General features: G+C 50.2%; 1 protein-coding gene across 7 annotated transcripts in view; it reads right to left on the bottom strand.

Moving 5' to 3' along the window:
• EIPR1 (EARP complex and GARP complex interacting protein 1) overlaps nucleotides 1–21,715 on the bottom strand; it is a 177,353-nt gene that overhangs the window by 83,951 nt on the left and 71,687 nt on the right. The gene's annotated exons all lie outside the window — the stretch shown is intronic.

Here is a 21,715-nt window from a genome sequence, read left to right as displayed (position 1 = left end):
GAGACCCTACTTGGGGTATAAATAAAATATTTTTAAAACCATGAGAATTTACCTCCAAAAGCCTCACTAAGAAAACTTCTAAAGACATATTTAGAAAATAAAGAAAGTGATCCCAGAAGAAAGGTCTCAAATTCGAAGTTAAAAAAAAAAAAAAAGTTAAGAGAAATAAATGGCAAAAATCTAGAAAACATCTAAATATGTGTGACACTAATGATAATAACAATATTTACTTTTGAGGTTAATAAAAATACCCAAAGGTAAAATTAAAATACTGGCCAACAAAGTATCTAAGATAGAACGGAGATGAAAATAGATTTAAAAGCTTTTCATATTGTTGGAATAGAGAAATACTGAATATTTAATGTCAGATTTCATGTTAAATATGAATAACAACATGTTATGAGTAGAAAAGAGCACATAACTTCTAAAATAATAGAGGAAGAGAAATGGAGCAAAAACAAGATTCAAAATCATTCATGAGAATAAGAAAGGACCAAAACCCCCCAAAACGGCATAAAGTAAGAGGAAAGCAAGTTGTACCAAAAAAAAGTATAAAATAAGATGACAGGAATTATTACAAATAGATCAGTGTTCACAATAACTATAAGGGACATCGGCTGGAGATTGTTAGACTGAATTTTTTAAAAATCAGCAAAACATTGTTTACAAGACATATCCCTAAAACGTAACGACACAGGAAGGCAAAGAACAGAAAACACCACACCAAGCAACAAAAGAAAAGCTGATTTAGCCATATTAATATTTGCCAAAATAGATGTGAGCAAAAGGAGTAAGGGTCACCACTGAATAATACAAAGGTTCAGAAACACAAAAAATTCTAAACTTATATGCCCTCAATAAAATTACATCAAAACACATAAAGCAAAAATTGACAGAACAAATAAAAATAGAGGAATCCAATATCATAGTGGGAGACTTTAAATCTTTCAATAACTAATAGAACCAGTTAGAAAAAAATTTAAATAGCAAGGTTATAAAAGATTCAAACACAACACAATTTTTTTCTCAAGTATAAATGCAACATAAAAATTAATCCATACAATAGACCATTAAAAATCTCAATATATTTCAAAGAATTACTATTAAACAATCATATTCCTTTTTTAACTGACGTCCCCCTTTTATGGAAAAGAGACTCCACGTCAATATCAGAATTTCTAAAAACTACCAAGAGAGAATAAAAGATTAGGAAAAAGTTGCATCTTCACAATAACACATGCTTGTGAGAGGCAGCAAACAATGGCTAAATGTGAAAAGGCAAAATTGAAGATGTGCTGAAATCCTACAGTGCAAACACTACTAAGTTAAATTATCTAGCTGCCAAAGACTATACACTCAAGAAGATCATTATAGAGGTCACAGGAGAAAATTGCTACCATGACAGCTGAGTAACTTGCCTCAGGTCCCATAACTGCTAATGGCAGAACAAAAATAGAACTCAAGGCTTTGGACCCAAAGACGATTGTATTTTTCTACTCTATTGCATCCAATGTACCAATGACCTTAAGCAAATAAGTATTTTAAAAATTTACAAAACAGTAGGGTAGGCAATGAAAGGACCCCACTAAAGTGAAGTAAACCATTCAATTTCATAGGCATTGCTATGAAACACAGATAAATTGTCAAGATACGTGTACTCGATTTTTAGAAATTACCACTTAGGGTGAAAATCAATCTAAAGTGGATTGTTTACTTCCTTGCTGTTGCAAATGCTGTATCAAAAACTTTTTAAAATTATTCTTTGGCAATTTATTGGTAACATAATTAGCTATTCTGGTGCATAAATATTCATCTACAGACAGAGAAGGGATGATGTGGGCGCCTATGTTGAATAAATACTTTTATCCACAGAGCTGAAATTTCCTTTCATGAAAAATATTGCTTTTAGAATTTTTTCTTATAGCATGTAAGAGATAGACTATATCCAGTTTAGCTGCAGTCTTTCTGCAAGATTGCTCTTCTCATGTGGTCAGGAGTCCAGCCACCATGTTCTTTCCTGCTGCACCCAGCACCCTTGGGCCACCACACAAAGCTGGGTGTCTTCCTGCTGGTTTGGGAGCACAGTGGCCCATGTGCCACTTGGTCTCAGACTGTGGCCAGCTCACAGTCCACTACCTCCACGTATAGTTTTGAAAAACTATAAATATGGCTGCTCTTCCGCATCCCTAGAATTATGCTAGGATGCTCTGGAAAGGTTTCCTCTAGATCTACAGATGTAATTTACCAGCGGGTGGCGTTTTCAGTGGATGTGCACTGAGTTCATAGTTTTCTCTAAGTTCTGGTTGTTTTAACAAGGAACACAAATCTAAGCATCAGTAATATTAAAAATAATAGCATCCATATGATTAGGTTAAAATGCAAACACCTACAATGATAGATTAATTTACTGAAATTTCTAAATTTACACTTTATATTTTGAGTAATACCTTAAACCACGAGAGGAGTCACCAGAGAGCAAACCTGTTTGTCAGTTACGGGTACTGTGTAATCCAATACTCTAATTAAAAACGTAAAAGAAAGAGAAGGTACCAGGAAAACTAGGTTGAATGTGCAAGGAAGTCTCAGTAAAAACAAGTTATTAAAAAACCCTGCCCATTTAGATGCAGGCAAAACAAAGTGCAATGTTGGGGGAGAAACCACAGAAATCCAGGAGCCTCTCCACTCGCACGGCTCCACGCGTGTCTCCTGTTCTCCATTCAGTGCACTGAAACTACAACTGGAAACTGTAGAGGACATTTCTGGGAATAATTTACATAGGAAGGGTGATGTACATGCGGGATACTCAGGTCTGCAGAAACGCCTTGACCCCATGTCAAAGACGAACAGCTTCAAAACCTTACCAGGAGATGGGTGGCAAGACCATTCTGCAGACATCCACTTCGCCCTGCCTTTGTGGTCTCCACCTACGTGCTTTACGAATAAGAACTCACTTATCCGGTGAACGACCCCAGGCCGTGGGAACTACTCCCCCAGGTGTTCATCTGGTTCCTTTTCTCATTAATTAAGTGACCCACCTGACTAGGCTGAGTAACGCCCACCTGCTTCTCCAAGGAGCCCGGGGCATGAGTGGGATCCCTGCCGGGCGCTGCCTGCAGTCGGCCATATCTCACCCCCGGCCCTCCTTTGACTTGTTGTGCAGCCTCAGCTAGGGGCCCTGACTGCTGTGAACGTTGCTGCCCCATCTGTGCATCTCTCAGGCTGTGGTGAGGATGGAAGGGAGCTACATGAGAAGGTGTGTTTCATGGTGGACTCGAGCCCTTGGGCGGCACTAACCAAGCAGCACTTCCTCGGCCCGTCCCTGTGTTCTCCGGCCATTCATGGAATGAGGGGGCACAAGCCAGTCAGGGCTGCACCAGCACTCCCATTCCAGGGCCCCAGCTCACCCTCTGCTCCCAGGCCTCCCTCACTAGGGAACTGCCCTCCCTAATCATCCCTGGGAATAGCAGGAGGGTCTGCACCTGTGGTTGAACTTCACCTGGTCCCACCACCATCCCCAGGCTCACTCAGTCTGTCTATGGGGACTCCAGGTATGAGGCACAGGCCCCAGAGGCCCAGAGGAGTCTGAGATGGAAACGAGAGGAGGGAGAGATGCAGGTGGATGGCAGAGGCCACCTGCATCCCCGCATCCTGCCCCATCAGCTGCTGCCATCCACACCACACACAGGCTGCGGTTGGTGCCACTGCCCACATGCCCTGCCCTTGGACCATGGGCCCCATGTTGCCCAACCAGGAACCTCCTCCAAGCTACCACTTCTCTGCAGGAGCCAGGGGAACCTGCCTTTAACCTGTGGCCAGCCAGCCCTCTGAGAGAATACCCTCCCTCCGTGCAGAGCTGCTCTGGCCGGGGCACCATCTCTCCTTAATCCAAGCCCTGTCCTTCCCAGTCCCCACAGCATCCTGGCAGGAGCAGGTTGGGAGGCAGCCAGGCCCAGCTCACCCTCTTCCTTCCTCACGACTTCCAACCCCTGAGGTCGGCCTGGCCTGGCCTGCTCTACCAGAGGCTCCACTTGTGGCCATTTCTTTAAGGGGAGGGGCCTTCCCCTCCAGCTGAGTCTGCTTCAGGGCCCCCAGACCATCAGCGAGGTTGGCCCACCTCCAAAACTCAACCACATACAGGATTCAGGCAAGCCCGGAAGATCAAGCAGACGGAAGGCCATGTCTGCCCCAGCACCCCCGTAACTGGCAACTCCATAAGCCCCACAGAGGCTGCCCTGTGCAGGGAGGAGGTCACGGGGGGCACTGCCCAACCTCCCGCCAGCCCTGACAGAAGCATTCTGGCAGACAGCAGAAACCTTGGGTGATACGTGAGTTCACCTGTGCTCTGAGTACATCGAGCCATATTTTTACGCCTACAGAAGGAAACAGTGATGTCTGCTCGACATCAAACTACTTTCCAGACAGTGGCTCGACACCCATGTTCTCACTAAAACAGGAAAATGTGGATTTGCCAGCATTTGCTAAAGCAAAGGTGGCACATAGCACCTTAGGAGGTAGTTTTTAAAAATCAGCATTATACACCTGGCAACCGATCATGTCAGAAATTAATTAACACCCCTCACTCCAAAAAATCTTCATCCCTTCATTCTTTGCAAATCTGATGATTTTCTGACTGATGTATTTAGGTTTCCAATATTTTTTCCCACACTGGAATATCAAAAATGCTCTTATAAAAATATTCAATTTATCTGTAAAAACATATTTGTCAGTAAATACTGGGAAGAGGTGGGAATTGTCTGTCACCTTGAGCCCAACGAGGTAGTGTAGGATACAGGGATGCAGGGCCAAATGGACATCATACAAGGCAAGGTCGGAATCCCCGCCTGTGGCCTGCCAGCTGGGATCCTGGGCAAGGTGTCACTTACAGTCCCTAAGCTTCAGTCTCCCCAACTGCAAAATGTAGACAGATACCAACGCTTCTCTTCTCGGGATTTTTAAAATATTAAATGAGATGGAAATGAATGCACAGATCATGCAGCCCAGGAGATAAGGTAGACACTCAACAGCAGCGAGTTTAAAGAAGGTGTGGAATGGTGAACGCCCAGGCACGAGGGTCGGGACAGCGGCCTGCTCATCTGTGCAACTGCAGGAGGCTGCTCCGCTGACCCGATGTGCAGAGCTGTGAGGTGAACCAACACCGTGATACGACATTATACACAACCCAGGAAGTTTGGTGCATCACACACCAAACGACTCAGTGGAATCAAACACCTCTCACTTATATCCACATCTCTGGCTAAAAAGAAGTAACAGGACCTCATCCTCTTACTAGTCACCACAGCGCAGCCTGGAGCCTATCAGCTGCAGTCTTGCAAGTAGCTTTTTGTAAGGACGGAGAAAAGAAAAATAAATGTTACTATTTATCTTTCTATTTTTACGTATTTGTATGATTTCTATGGAGCCCATTCTGGTTCACCATTTTCTTGTAATCACCTTAGAAGAGGAAAGGGATGTGTTGTTTACGCCTTTCCGATTCTTTAACTGTGGGAAAAGAAGGGAGATGCAGCAGTAATTCCAAAACACTCTTCCTTCCACACTGACCACTCTGCTTAGCCCCTTTAAACCTGAGTCCAGAGCCTCACAGGTTGCAAAGCACCTTGGTGGTTACCCACCGCTACAGACAAGTCAGCAAAACCTTAAGGAGGCTCCACGCTCCCTCACGCACACAGAGGAACTCGGACCCGGTCTCCCAACCCCTCGCCCAGCCTCGTTCCCGTCCTCCAGGTGCCTCGAGGCAGCATCTCAGGCTTCACAGGAGCTGCACCCTGGCAGGAGGAACAGGGTGGGCCGCGGGTGAGTGGACCTGGGATGACTGGCCCCACCTCCCTGCTTGTCTCCCCCGACTTGAATCTAACCTGCTCCAGGGGAAGAGGGGCTCTGGCCAACTCGCTCACAACCCTGACCGCGCCTGCAGACGGGAAGGGCTCAAGACTGCGAGCAAATGAGTTTGTCTTGTCTAAGTCAGCTACAAGTATCTGCTCTGATTTTAACGTCAGCAGGCCTCTTTTGTTCAGGGGAAGCTCTTTCCTTCACTCTCATGAGAGGTCACTGGCATGGCTTCCACAATGTGGCTCCTAGAGGTGGTGGCACCCAGAGGGACGTGGCCAGTGCCACACTGAAAGCTGTGCCTTCCAGGGCACTCAAGGAGAGGCAGCTCCTCTCAGCCTCAGGACATGAGAAGCTGCATGCCCAGGTTAGAGGTCTGAGCACAAGCAGCCAGTGCCACCCGCGCCTCCTCCTGTGGTCATTTCCAGGAGCCACCTGTGCGGCTGCCGCTGCTGGATGCTCTCCCTCCCCTTGATCTCCCTCCTTCTGGTGTCTCATCCCTGTCCCTGGCCTCCAGCTTGGGGCGCTATCTCCTACGTGGTCCTCCAGGAGAACTCAAGCACCATACCCACCCCCATCCCACACAAAGCCATGTTCCCTGGGCACAGCGCCCTGTCTTTGCCTTCATGGCTGGAATGTGCACCACACTCCCTGGTCGTTCTGTACTCGAAGTCTGGCTCACACTGTTGAGTGGACACAAACGTCCACTCAACAACTTGGAAATCAGGGAAGTCAGATTTCTCTTCTTGGCCCAAAAGTGCCCTCTGGTTGTGGTGGCTGGGACCTGCCCTCCTTCTCGGTGTCCCTCCAGGAAGGCTGGAGATTTGTTTACAGAAATCCAGTGAGCGTGCACATTTCCTGAGAACGTAGGGCGTGTTAGTGAGCGCTTCTCAAAAGTCAGAAGTCTTCATTATGAAAGGTAAACAGATCCAGGGATTAGACGCTGGGAATACTTACACCTGTTTCATGAAAAGGTAAAACAAAGCAAAACAATGGAAAAGGCACACAGAAGACAGCAACTGGAGTCGTGAGATGAAGAAACTGAGGAAAAATCTGGAAATTTAGTCAGCGGCTCCAAAAAGTCACTATTACCACATAGTGCTCGTGAGCAACACCCACGTATACAGGAGCGCACGCCTGGAAGGGCGCAGTAGGGCTGAACCAGCTCCCTTCAGAAGGTCAAGGCGAAAACAGCAGTGACATTCATTACATTACAATGTGGAATATGCTGAATATTCTTATTTTTACCTGTCCAACCCTCCCAAATTAAAATTTCATGTTGAAACTTGATTCTGAAATAAATTATCTGAATTTTCCGTATCTTTTCAAATGTAACTGTGTTTATTTCGAATTCCTACAGATCAGAGAGAAAAAACAAAAAAAAATAGTTTTAACAAAACAAGAGATTAAAACCAAAGTTTCTGCGGGATGATAGAGACCCTTTTTAAGCACTAGAGGGGCTCACATGAATGGAACTGAGTGTTAGGTGGAAATACCAAGTTCAAATGCCAGGACGCTTTGAAAGGGGCACTGCATACGTGGACATGAGAATTTTATATTCAATGCTACAAAAAAAGTTCACTGATGAGAGCCAGTTGGTGCAGCCATCAAGTGAAGGGCGAATCCCTGCAAAGATCAAATAAGTAAGTTTACGAAAATTCTAGGACAAACCAGCCAACAGGAGAGCCAAGTCAGCTCCCTGCTGGGTTGGTGTCGGCAGCCATCACCAGCCCCGGGCCTCCGTCAGGTGGGGGCACTGCCCCTCCGTGCAGCTTGCACAGATGCCTGAAGACGGACAGCTCTGTGGACACAGCTAGCAGCTGCCCTGGACTGAACATGCTTTTACCCTCAGACCAAGTGGTGAAATCTGTCTTTCCAGCCTTTTGTGTGGAAAAAACAAAAAAACACAGCCCCACAGGCTTCAATGAGCCCGGCACTTCCTTCTTGTGTTCCCTCTTCACTCCCTCCCACCTGGTGCATACTAAACATACCCAGATTGCGGTCTCTGTCTAGTTAGTCATCCTGCTCATTCCCTCGTGTTTAACCTTGAAACCCGACTGCCAACGCGCCGACATCGGTGCCTACAGACGGCCGCACGGGCTGCTGCGCCGGCTTCTGGCAGGGTGTGTGCTTTGATGGGCTCTGGGGGCAGAGCCAGCTGGCGGCGGCAACTCCGTTGCCCAGGGAACAGCCATTGAAGTGTGCGCTCCCGAGTCTGCACCAGGCCGGCGCCTGTCGCGGTGCTGGCTGAACCTTGGCGCTGCAGGGGCTGTGCCCGGCAGGTGCCCATTAGTGCTCTCCGTGCTCCAGGAACAAGGAGCAGGTCCAGAGGCCCCGCTCTTCCCACTGACAAACGGGCTTGCCTTGCTGCCTTATTAATGACTACGCCACTCTCACCACCCAAACAAAATGCACAGAGTGGGAGGAAAGAATTAGCTTCGAGGAGGCGCTCTTACTATTTTTAGACAATGCCTGTCAGCTACAGAGCAGTGGAATAGCCCTGCATACCTTAGGGGTGATCTGTCCTTTTACTTAATGCAAAATCTGCTTTATTTTGCTTATTTATTCCATTTTCAATGCCCCCCAACCCAATTTAGTCTTCCCTGTTTTTGCAGTCCTCATTTGGAGAATATATGAAACGTACCAGTCCTTGCCACTTTGAGGAATCAGGGGAAGGCCAGCTGCCCCAACCCTTGGCTCCTACTGCCATCACAGTGACGAGGCTCTCCTGCGGCAGGGACATCCTAAGAGGGTCCATGCAGCAGATGCGCCTCTCAGCACCACCACGCCGGGCTGGCCTCCTTCCCCACACCAGCAGCATGGCGCACTGGTCTGAGCAGCCAAGTAACACTGTGCCAACAAACATGCAGGCACCCGAGGGGCTCCGAACAACCAGGCCCGCCTCCTGCCCTGACCACCCCTCCTGGCAGGTGGCCGGGCCACTCCTATCTCCTCACTCTGCAACCCAGGCTGAGAGGGAAGCCGCTGCCTCAGCATTGCCTGCAGTGGCACACGAGGACTCAGAAGGAACTCACACCCAGCAGTGATGCGCCACATTCACACCCGGCACACGGGCCAAAACTCGCCATGCCTTCCCCCAGCTCACACCCAGCAGTGATGCGCCACGTTCACGCCCGGCACACTGGCCAAAACTCGCCATGCCTTCCCCCAGCTGCAAAGGACACCCAAAAGGGCAGGAGAGCCAGATACCAGCGAGCACCACTAATTAAAGAGGGGGAGAAAAGAAAAGGGACAACTGCTGGGCACAGAGGCTCACATCTGTAATCCCAGCACTTTGGGAGGCCAAGGCAGGAGGCTCATTTGAGGTCAGGAGTTCAAGACCAGCCTGGCCAACATGGTGAAATCCCGTCTCTACTAAATTACAAAAATTAGCCGGGCGTGGTGGTGGCTGTCTGTAAATCCCAGCTACTCAGAGGAGGCTGAGGCAGGAGAATCACTTGAACTCAGGAGGCAGAGGATGCAGTGAGTCAAGATTGCGCCATTGCACTCCAGCCTGGGAGACAGAGCGAGACTACATCTGAAAAAAAAAAAAAGAAAGAAAAAAGAAAAGGGAAAACCACCTGAGGATGTGCAAGGGAGCGGTGCAGAGGCCCAGGGTTGTCTCCCCAAGACGCAGGCCAGGAAGCAGATGTGCAAATGGGAGAGCCCACAGGCACAGAAGGCCGCGCCATGGCTGCACATAAGCTGGGCACATGGAGATGGGGCCGGAGGCCGCCCACAGGCACAGAAGGCCACGCCATGGCTGCACGTAAGCTGGGCACATGGAGATGGGGCCGGAGGCCGGGTCCTGAGCAGTGTGCAGACCACAGACAGTGGTGCAGAAAGGGAAACAGAACCAAAATGTACTCAATTTCTATTATGTGCCTGCACTTTGCATTCTTCAGCCCATCTAATCTCACTCCACAAAGCAGATGTTCTTTCCATTCTGTTGATGAGAAAAGTCAGGAGCAGAGAGCAGTTCACTCCTCAGGATATAGTAACTCAAATGGAGCCAGGATTCCAACTCCAGTCTGCCCCACTCCAAATCCATTTCGCCGTGTTATTATCCTGCCTTTCCTCTTGTGGCAGGAAGGAGCACACAGTTGGGAAAGGGGGGCCCCCCAGCAACAGAGTCAAAGGAAGAGAAGGTGGCTGCGAGAGGAGAGAGTGCAGAGACCCCCGGGGAGATCCTGGTGAGGTCACTGTGAGAAGGGAAAGCGGGCGTCAGAACCATGTAACCCAGCAACTCTCCCCGAGAAAGAAGAACAAACGGGTAGGTATGGATTTTCAATACAGCATTGCACAAGGGCAAGATAGTGAAAGTCAATGTCCCCCAACGGAGAATGGGTTAAATACACAGAGACACGTCAGACCACCACGGAAAATGTCCTCGTGAAAGATGGCTTCTCGCTCCATCTCAGGGCAGGCCAGACAGTCCCCCGAGGTCAGTGAGCCTGTGGCCCTCACTGCCTCTATCTCCACGCAAACCAGAGACCCCCAGCCCAGGAGGAAGAACCTGGGATAGGGCAGGGGAGAAGCAGGCTCCAAGCACACCCTGGAACAAACCTCAAAGTCAGGGCTGGGGTCAGAATGGGGGCCAGGAAACAGAGCCAACGCCCTCCCACCCCACCACCCCCACCCCCTAGGCCCCGGCTGTGGTGGACGGGAGCAGCAACACCCACTGCCTGCCCAGCTGCAGTGAGCGAGCACCGGCCACGGCCTCTGCTTCTATCAGGGCTCAGGGCCAATTAAACACCGAGCGCTGGGGACTGAGCACTTCTAGCTTCAAAACAGGAGTTTGCTTGTTTTCTTTCAGAAGTGCTCCGTAAGAATTAAAGTGTTGGAGTCCAAAGAAAGCTCTGCCGACCACACGGAGGCAAAGCTCAGGAGGCACTGGTGCAGCCTCAGCTTCTGATGCTGTGCAAGAGTTACTAACACACGGAGCAGAAGTCGCCGTCTCCGGGACCCTCACACAGAGCAGAAGTCACCAACCGTCTCCGGGACCCTCGCACGGAGCAGAAGTCACTGACTGTCTCTGGGACCCTCACTTTGGAAGCAGTGCCCTGCCCTGAGGACATGGGGCAGCCGCCTGTAGGTGTTCCAGCTGTGGCTTCATCTTCCTAGCTGAGAGCCCATGCCAGCTGCAGCAACTGGGAGTGAAAAAACCTTCCCAGGACTCCAGTTTTTTCCAGCCAAGCCCCCAGGCACATGGAGCAGACACAAGCCACACCTGCTATCCCTGCCTGATTCCCGACCCTCAGAACCCACGAGCAGCACAAAAGGTTGTTTTTATGCTAATAAAAAAAAATAGGTTGGCCTCATTTACAAACCCAGGGTGATTCGACAACTGCTGTCACTGTGTCTGCCTGTGTAGGATGCGTGCACACTCTGTTCCTGTGTAAAATGTGTTGCCGTGACATGGTCTCCATTCATCTCCAGGTGTCAAGTGCTAGATTCCAGGAAGCCCCAGGAGCGGGCACAGAAGGAGCAGTGCCGAAGACCCCCGGGGGTGGGGCCATCCTGCCAGGCATGTCCTGGGCACGTGGGAAGACCGAGGGGTGAGGGACACTTGGTGTCCATGACAGGGAAAGGCTGAGGCATCAGGCTTCCGGCTGTGTCTATCTTGGGGACTCTGGAAGCGTTTTCATAAGCACTTGTCGTATGTCATAGGCAGTGTGCTCCAGGGGAGCAGGGGATCTGACAGTCCAGAGTGCCCCACAGAACCCCTGAGACAGCAGCTGGCAGAGCACAGGCACCGATGCCCCAGAGGAACAAGCCAGCCCCTGCATCCCCAAGTGCTGAGTCCATCCTCCCAGCAGCTCCAAGAGGTGGAGCTATCAATTTCACATACAGACAAGGAAACCAAGGCTTGGAGAGTTGAAGCCACCGTCCAAGAACACACCAGAGTGCCAGCTGGCAGAGGGGGCGGTGGGAAGCACATCACACCTAGACCCAGCTGCAGCACCAAGTTCGTTGACCATGCTCTAGAAAACTCATTCACCACACTCCAGAAAGGTCGTTCACCATGCTCCAGAAAGGTCGTTCACCACGCTCCAGAAAGCGCATTCACCACGCTCCAGAAAGGTCGTTCGCCACGCTCCAGAAAGCGCGTTCACCACGTTCCAGAAAGCGCGTTCGCCACGCTCCAGAAAGCGCGTTCGCCACGCTCCAGAAAGGTCGTTTGCCACGCTCCAGAAAGGTCGGTCGCCACGCTCCAGAAAGTTTGTTCACCACGCTCCAGAAAGCTCGTTCACCATGCTCTAGAAAGGTTGTTCACCACGCTCTAGAAAGGTTGTTCACCACGCTCCAGAAAGTGCATTCACCATGCTCTAGAAAGTGCGTTCACCACGCTCTAGAAAGGTTGTTCACCACGCTCTAGAAAGTGCATTCACCATGCTCCAGAAAGTGCATTCACCATGCTCCAGAAAGCTCGTTCACCACGCTCCAGAAAGCTCATTCAGCGTGCTCTAGCCCCTACGTACCCGAGCGGTGGAGGGGCCGAGGTCGTGTGCAGAGGGTACTGAGTAAGGAGTAGGCTGCCTGCACTAAGGGGTAAGTGCCATGAGAGCTCCTCGTGGCTCCTCACAGGGCTCCCCCCTCCTCCCTGCGGCCCAAGTCTGCTGTAGGTAGGGTTGTCACAGGGTGCATCCTGACGGGGTGGAGTTCTGACGTGGTGGCGTCATGGCGGGTGAGAGCAGTGGGTGGGGCAGGGCCACAGTCACCCACTGCCGCCTGGGGCCTTGGCACATGCTTGTCCTGCCACCCTTCAGATGCTGCTCTGGAAGCAGGTATGCTATTTCCAACCCCCACCTCTCTGCTAATCTGGAGGTCTTCCAAAACGCAGGCCACCCTTGTACCTCATCGAAACACTGAACCCGAAGCAAGTTTTGGGACTCTAGCAGTTTAGGAAATTGTGATTGAAACTATCCAAGTTCTTCGAAAGTGACCACAGGGTGAACAAGAAGGTGATATGAAATACCACGTTACAGCTGAACATGAGTCTCACATGGCTGGGGCTTCTGGGGTGTCCAGAAAGTTCTTTTGCTTCTCTGACAGGTGGCAGAGTAAAAGACAGTTATTAATGATGTGAGAACACAAGCCAGGAAGAAAAGCACTTCCAAGGACAAAACTGGGGTGTCACTGTGGCCCTTACAGGGCAGATGCGGCCTGGAATCTGTTGCTAAGCAACAGCCTTCCCAGTTCCTCGGGCATCAGAGGGTGGCAGCTGCTGAACTTTGCCAAACGTGAAGATCCCGAGACAAGCCCGACCTTCCACCAAGACCAGGAAACACTGCTCAGCAGGCACGGTCAGACATGGTAGCATCAGATGGCGCATAGCCTGGGACAGAGGACAGACGCGCAGCACGCAGCAGCCATGATACAGTGGGAGTGGGGATGAAACCAGATTCTGGTGCACCAGCCACTCCTGCATGGGATGGATAGGAGGGCCAGGTGGTAGCCTCAGCAACGCCCACAGGCCCCAGCAGCCCTGGCCCCCTGGGCAGCCACAGGCACCCAGCGGAGCCCCACCCCACACGCAGCCTCCAAGTGCCTGCACAGCCGTATCTCCCGCAATTAAAATGCAGGCTTTCAAATCCATGACGCTGACACACTGCTCAGCTTTCTGCAGTTTTAATTGCCCATTTGCTTTCTTCCTAGGCAACAGAACTGCTCTATTAATATCTCACCACTGGTTTCAGGGGAGAGGGGAGACAAGGCAGGATTCGTTTCCGTATTAATTGGCAAACCTCTTTGCCGCCTGCTTCCTGGACCTCTCAGGACTTGCTCTTCCTGTCTCTTTCTTCTCAATCATTTCGCTGTCTCTCTCTTCTCTCTGGGTGATCCTCCAAATTATAGTTTTAAAACAAAGAATGCCGAGCTCAGGGTTTTATTTCTCTCTGTCCAGACAGAGGATGGGGCGTGTGACCCAGGGACCCGGAGTATGTTGTTGGATCTCGAATGCCTCCAACGATGACAGAAGGAACAGTCTCGTCCTCTGTGGGAGAAGGGCAATGGCAGACCCAAAACCGAACTGAGGGGCCACAGGATCCTGGGAGCCATGCCCCGCTCCCCACTCTGCACCAGCCTCCCGGCCTTCCGCTTCTGTGCTGGCTGCCTCAGTCTCCCTCCCAGCTTATAAACGAGGCATGCCCAGACCCATCCGTGATCCTGTCTCCCTATGTGCACCAAGTCTAAAATGAGCCCCAGGGCTTTGAATCCCGTAGGGTGTGTCAACAGCACCCAATTCACATCTCCCATGCTCATCTCCCCAACGCAGGCTCCCAGAGCCACCGGCTTCAGCAGATGAGTAGACGCATGAAATGCAATTCACACTTAGTGTCCAAACCTGAATGCCAGCGGTCCCCAGGCTTATCCTTCCTGGGGCTTCCCGTCTCAGCAGACAGCATCAGTGCTACACGCTTGCTCAGGCCACAAGATACTGGCCCCACCTTGATCCACGCCTCTCATCATGACCACTACACCCTTCGTCACGGCCTCCAGGGTGAGTGCCCCAGTTCCAGCTGCCACGGTCGCTCACAGAACCACACAATGCCCTCTGATGGGCCCTGCCACAGCTCCTGGCTAAGCCCTGGCTGGCATCTCCTTCCCAGCCACTTGTTTCTCCTTTATCCCATTGCACAAGTTACACATTTTCTTTTGTACTTAGCACTGTCTGTCCCCCATCAAGCCTGCAGGTTACAAGGGCAAGGTGTGTAGCTGGTGGATGCTACAGGCCCAGTATACAGGGCAGTGCCTAGCACAAGAGAGTGGCTCGTCTCGCTCACCCGGATGCAGCCCCCAGGCCTAGAATGCTGCCTGGGGCAGAATAAGATGCACAATGAAGGATGGTGGATGCGTAATTATGATACGTTATATGAAGTACACAAAAGATTATGAGATGCATAACACTTTTTAAATGCAAAAGAATACAAAAGGAAGAGTCCTTTTTAAAGATGTTATTTTACCACTAAAATGTGACAGCGGGTTGGGTGAGGAAGGGCTGCAATTGGGGGAGTCAAAGGTTCCCAGGAATCTAAGCCACAATCAAGAGAAAAATCTTCTCCCTGAAGAAGTGGCGGCAGCAATCAGCTGTAGCTTGTACTTCTTTAGGGATTTTTCCTTAAAAAAATAGGCTCAGTCTTTGTAATGGGTCTTGCCACTTGGCCATCTGTAGAATTCATTTGGCCATGAATTTAGGGTACGCCACGGCTCTCCAAAGAGGAGGGTGCTGGGGGCAGGTGGCGGGGGTGTGGCAGCGAGGGACCACGTTCTCCTCATCGCACAGGCAGCCGTGCCTGACCACTTCAGTGGGGCTGAGCGCACTCGCTGTGACAGGAGAGGCCCCATGACATGGACCGTCGGTCATCTGGGTCTTTCGCGAATCAACCAGCACTAATTGCCATCAGATTGCATGTGTCAGCACACACAGACAGTGCTTCCATCATGGCCCAAGCAATGCGAGAGGAGCACAGAGAATCTATTTTATCTCCTGGTGCTCCAGGCCAGGCCAGGACTGAGAGAAAGAGGCCAGAGTGGGATGGACTCTTCACATTCCAGGGGCCAGCCCTCAGTTTTCTGATTAGGAAGTAAACTGGGTCTAAAATCTGGCTTCTGCCCAAGTCCCTAAGAGATTCCCCCACCTTGGCATCGATGAGGATACCCCGAGGAACATGCCTCAGATGCGAGGCTGGATGTCAACCCCACAGCAGCAGGGATGCCTGGGGGTCAGGGCAAGAACACCCAGAATGAAGCTACAGGCACACCCAGCATCACAACACACACAACTGGAGGTCAAGAATTCAATTCTGTTGTAATTAGGACACACATCAGTGCAAAGTGGGCTATCATCCTACATGAAGAGTACATGGTTCTGCCGTGTACCCGAATCCATGTAGCGGGCTGCACACACAGTTCTGCCGTGTACCCGAATCCACGAAGCAGGCCGCACACACAGTTCTGCCGTGTACCCGAATCCACGTAGCAGGCTGCACACACAGTTCTGCCGTGTACCCGAATCCACGAAGCAGGCTGCACACACAGTTCTGCCGTGTACCCGAATCCATGTAGCAGGCTGCACACACAGTTCTGCCGTGTACCCGAATCCATGTAGCAGGCTGCACACACAGTTCTGACGTGTACCAGAATCCACGTAGCAGGCTGCACACACAGTTCTGCCGTGTACCCGAATCCACGAAGCAGGCTGCACACACAGTTCTGCCGTGTACCCAAATCCACATATTAGATGATGCTGGGTGCTGAACCCTTAGAACTCATAACTATCTGCTTCCAAAAGGAGTCTAAGAGAGATGGCTAGTTGTTAAATGCATTAAGATATAGATCAAAATTATATGATAAAAACGTCAAAATTTAAAAGATAGTTTTATCTAAATACAAAGCATACCTCTTAAAAAAATGGTTTTTAAATTCAATCTGCATCCATTTGTCTTGAGTAGGGAACACATTCAAGTCGTCTCTGGAGTGATGCCGTGAGGGAGTGTGGCACCGTGAGGGAGTGTGGCGCCGTGAGGGAGTGTGGCGCCGTGAGGGAGTGTGGCTAAGAAACTCACCCAGGTACTTTCCATCCTTTCTCTCATTTAATCTGTATAACAGACGTGGAGGTTATTACCTTTTTATATCATGGTATTGTTATCACTTTATAAAGAGCAAACCAAAGTTCTCAAATATCAACCTTACTGCCATTTTCCAGATTTTCTTGGAGAAACACAATGTTATGTAAAGGTAAGTTGGTCACCTTTGCATGACCACGGCAATGTCACAGCAAGTGGCACAGCTGGATGCTGTCGGCCCCAAGCCTGTCTGTGTCCCGGTCCTGTGGCCATCAGGGGCCCCGCTGGGCCATCCACTCCAGGGGCACCATGCACACGTGCTCGCCACGGGGCCACATGGCAGCCTATGTCCGCTGAGCCCTCCTGCCACACACGCTGTGCTCTATGAGGAAGGTTGAAGCGTTTCCCATTCTGGCTACATGCTAACATCACTCAGGAATGAACCTACTAACATCTGGGGCCCTGTTGGGAAATATTCTGGGTCAAGGTGAGGCCTGCAGCACTGGAACTTTCCCTCAGTCCTCAGGTGACTCTGATGCGCGGCCAGACTGGGACCCAGTCCATTAAGTGGCTGACGCATCATTTATGTTAATGATTTGTCATCTTCAAGTGCCCTTCATAAAACACTCGTCCAATAAAGACCATGAGCCCTGCAGGCTCCAGATACTTCCCCCATGCTCACCACGCTGTTGGGGGGACGGCCCCCCGTACCTCACAGACGGCCGGCTCTGTGCACCTCACGATAGGCCCACATGCTTCCCCCATGCTCACCACGCTGTTGGGGGGACGGCCCCCCGTACCTCACAGACGGCCGGCTCTGTGCACCTCACGAGTATCTCTCCTTAACCCCCAGAGCGATCTCCAGATAGGTGCTGCTGTCCCTCTTTTACAAGGAATGAGTCTAAGCCTAAGAGACCTCCCCGAGGCCGCGCAGCCTCAGTGCCAGAGCCGGGACTCAAATCCAGGATGTCTGACGCTGACGTCTGTGCTGCCTCCGAGGCACGCAGCCTCATGTGATGAACAGGTAACCACCACCAAAAAGCTCTCATCTACATTACAGCGACTTCTGCCAAGATGATGCCAGTAGTATGTGGAAGATTAAAATAATGTCGATTTCTTTACAATGAATTCAACTGTTACTGAAAATAATGAGATATGAGACAGAGAGCAAAAATGTTTTGAAAAAAAAAACAACTAAAACTAAATATAAACCTTAGTGGCTAGGTCTAAAAAAAAACTGTCATTTGCAGAAAACGAGACAGGGAGAGAGAACGTTCCTTTTCCACATTAAACGAAATAAGCCCCGCTATCCCGGTCCCATGAAGCCTTTCCGTGCAGATACTGGCCCGGGCCTGAGCTCTTCTGCACCCACGTGTATCCTCCCAAGTCCTCTGCCAGCCTACGAGTCTTCCTGTGTTTCCTCTCATTCCATCACAGAACAATCTCGACAAACTATCACCCCACAATCTATAGTCTGGTGGCATGGCTTGCTGGGTGACTTGAGCTTAACTCAGCAACATTCTAGCACAGATCAGGACCTCCCCTCAAGCCGGCCTGCAGCACACTAACCGGGTTCCCAGGACACGTTGGCAGGCTCGGGAAAGGGCGTCTTCGCTGGCTCAGTGGCTCCTCCAGGAGGCCCTTGGAAGGCTTTAGGAGGGGTGTGGTGGAAAACAGAGGGAAATGCTGGTATAGCCTGTGAGCCCACGCATGGGGAGGGCCTGGACCAATCAGATGTGGCCTGCTTTTCTCTCCTGGCAGAGCTGCAGGCCCCAGGGAGAACCCACACTGCTCAGGATGGTCCTGGCACCCAGACAGCCATTCAGGCTGCAAAACCGCACACAGAAGACCTGCTTCAAAGACGGGCCCATCAGCCACGACTGGACCAGCCCCCACGGGTACCTCAACCCCTCAACCTCTGCTCCATCTCCAACCCCTCTCCCCATCACTCTGGACACACGTGGTGACAGTCCTCCCGGGTTTTCCAGAAAGGAACGGTCCTGACAGCTGTTGGATGCAGGTGGCCGCAGCAGCAGGTAAACTCTCTTAATATGCTGCAGGTGACACCCACCCCCAGGAAGCAGAGGCAGCCTGTTATTATTTTAAGGGAATAATCAAGTCATCTTCAGCTTGATTACAGACAACTTTGAATTTGTCCATCACCGAACATGTTAATGTCCACACATGTCCTTTAATGTTCTGTGAAGCTACAGAAACCACATATTATTCAAAAAGAAAGATTTTTCTTCCTTAAATTTAATTAAATGGAATAGTGGCTATTTGAACACCACAGCTTCCAAACACTTTAACAAATATCAACCTTAACAATTCTTTGATGATATCCAAAGTGTAAATAATGTTTTCATTCTTGAACTTTTCAAAATCAGTAAACAAAAAATTATGTATAACCATTTAACAAATACATTTAGTCATAAATGATAATCTTATTGTATGGAAGTAATATTGTTCATCAGGAGAATCCCACAGGAGGAATAATTATAACCATGTGATTGCTTTCAACCAGCTTAGCAGACTCGTGACCTGGCTTTGACCTGTGCCCTTGAACTGATGTTCAAACACACACTCTCCATCCAGCCCATCCTCTCTTTCTCCACACACCCTCCATCCAGCCCATCCTCTCTACACACCCTCCATCCAGCCCATCCTCTCTATACACACCCTCCATCCAGCCCATCCTCTCTCTACACACCCTCCATCCAGCCCATCCTCTCTACACACCCTCCATCCAGCCCATCCTCTCTATACACACCCTCCATCCAGCCCATCCTCTCTCTACACACCCTCCATCCAGCCCATCCTCTCTATAGACACCCTCCATCCAGCCCATCCTCTCTCTACACACCCTCCATCCAGCCCATCCTCTCTACACACCCTCCATCCAGCCCATCCTCTCTATACACACCCTCCATCCAGCCCATCCTCTCTCTACACACCCTCCATCCAGCCCATCCTCTCTATAGACCCTCCATCCAGCCCATCCTCTCTCTACACACCCTCCATCCAGCCCATCCTCTCTACACACACCCTCCATCCAGCCCATCCTCTCTACACACACACCCTCCATCCAGCCCATCCTCTCTACACACACACCCTCCATCCAGCCCATCCTCTCTGCCTACAGAATCCATCCAGCCCATCCTCCCTACACACACACACAGGACATCCAGCCTACCCTCTCTACACACACAGATTGTTCCCTCTCTGCACACACACTGTCCATCCAGCCTGTCCTCTCTGCACCCACACACTGCCCATCCAGCTCTGGGCATCTTTGTCCTCACATGCGAACCCTGGGCTCTGACCTTTCTTCCACCTCAGCTGTCTAGGACCAAGCCTCTCCCAATCTCTGACTTGTTTCTTTAGGGGTTTCCAATTTGAGAGCTAATCTTGTTCTCCTGCCTAGCCTGGAAGCCATCTACTTCTCCCAGCACCCATCTGGCAGGCAGGTGGTGGCAGTTAAAATGCTTCTCTCTGTACCAAAATCACTTCCTTTTGTCCATGAGCTCCTGGGTGGCAGGGTTTAGGTGGGCTTAATTGTGTTTGTGGCTCCAGCATTTGGGACAGTGTGGCACATGCTAGGAGCTCAGCATATATCTGCTGACCACAAAAGAAAGAGGTGTGTGGGACACTGTGAAGACAGCATTGATGGAATCTGACTCCTGAATAAAGAGGGTGGGGGCGAGGAAAGGCTGATGTTTCAGTGGGGTATAAAAGAAAGCTGAATGGCATGAAGTGAGTGTTTCAGCCACACCTGCCTCACCTGCAGCGTGCAGAGACAGCCATTCATGTTACACCACTGGTGAGGCAAGTGGTAAGCACAGGGCTCAGCAGATGGTGGGCATTTGCCCTAACAGTTAAATAAAGCTGTAGATGAGCTGATTTTACAGCAGAGTTCAACCAGTTTCAGATGAGTTGAGCTACGAGGTTCCACCTCCCAGTTCAGCCTCATGCCCTGCATTCTAGTCCAAGGGACGGCAAACTTTTCCTGTAAAGGGCCAGGTCATAAATATTTTGGGCTTTGCAGGCCACACAGTCTTTATCACAGTTACTCTGTAGAGCAAAATCAGCCACAGACATTATGGAAACAAGCAAGTGTGTCTGTGTGCCAATAAAACTTTATTCACAAAACCAGGTAGTGGGCCAGAATTAGCTGTGGCTGTGGTTTCCTGGCCCCTCTCCTAGACCATGAAAAGCTTTGTCTTGCTTTTTTTTTTTTTTTTTGAGATGGAGTCTCGTTCTGCCATCCAGGCTGGAGTGCAGTGGCTCGATCTCAGCTCACTGCAAGTTCCGCCTCCCAGGTTCAGCTTTGTCTTGCTTTTTAAGGAGATTTAGGAGAAACCCTTCATTCATTTGCTCATTCACTACCTTCAACAAATACTTTTTCAGTGTCTACTATGTGCCAGGCACTTTTGAGCCTATGGGTCAGAGAGGGGGTCATCACCGAAAGATCTGCCATCTCAGACAGTTGGGACTCATGGATAATGCTATACATTTCCTGCTGTATTTATTGTATTTTCCCTTCATTCCCTTAACAGATGATTGTTAGCAGAGAAAGGCTTGAGATTCATGCAGCCCACTCCTTCAGCCACTGCAGCCCCACTCTTACCCGTTTCACATACTGGGGTTTTATTTATATGTCTATTACAGGCTTATATATTGGGGTTCCTTGTCACTTGTGAAAACGGGTTCTGTAGCTTTAAAACAAGATTTGAAAGCCACTGGTCTGGCCTAGATATTGCCGTTTTATTGATGGCTGGGTTGTGTGGGAGAGAATCCAAGTCTTGCTAGTGTCAGATTACATCTATTGCTTCCCCTGGACCCATCTCGTCTGTCGCCGTGCCCTCGAAAGAGATAAAATTAATCAGAAGGGAGTTATGGCCTCCAAAGTCATCCTGATAGTATCTAGGATCTTACTATCTTGATGGTGTTGGTAAATTGGTTCTGTAATAATGATCCTCCCCCTGGCTGAGTGTCCTGCGATCTCAACAAGCAACTCCAGTGTCCTCCCCCGACAAGATGTCGTGGGTTCTTGATCTGCTATACCGAGAGCTCACTCCGTATTCAGAAATGCTCCACACCAGGACTGACAGCAGCCAAAGAGGGGCCGTGTTCTCTAAGGTGCTCAGGCTCTCCATGAGGGAAGGAACCCCCAACCATACTCTATCCAACCACCATCAGAAGACTCGCCCCCCATAAGAAGGCATTCCAGTGTCGGCACAAATGCTTCCTGGGAGAAGACACGTACAGCTCTGGGACAGCTGCAGGCGTCAAGCCCACTTCCA

The sequence above is a fragment of the Symphalangus syndactylus genome, chromosome 18 (assembly GCF_028878055.3).
Source record: "Symphalangus syndactylus isolate Jambi chromosome 18, NHGRI_mSymSyn1-v2.1_pri, whole genome shotgun sequence".
Taxonomy (NCBI): domain Eukaryota; kingdom Metazoa; phylum Chordata; class Mammalia; order Primates; family Hylobatidae; genus Symphalangus; species Symphalangus syndactylus.
The sequence above is the reverse complement of the archived record's forward strand: the minus strand, read 5'-3'. Positions and strand labels throughout refer to the sequence as shown.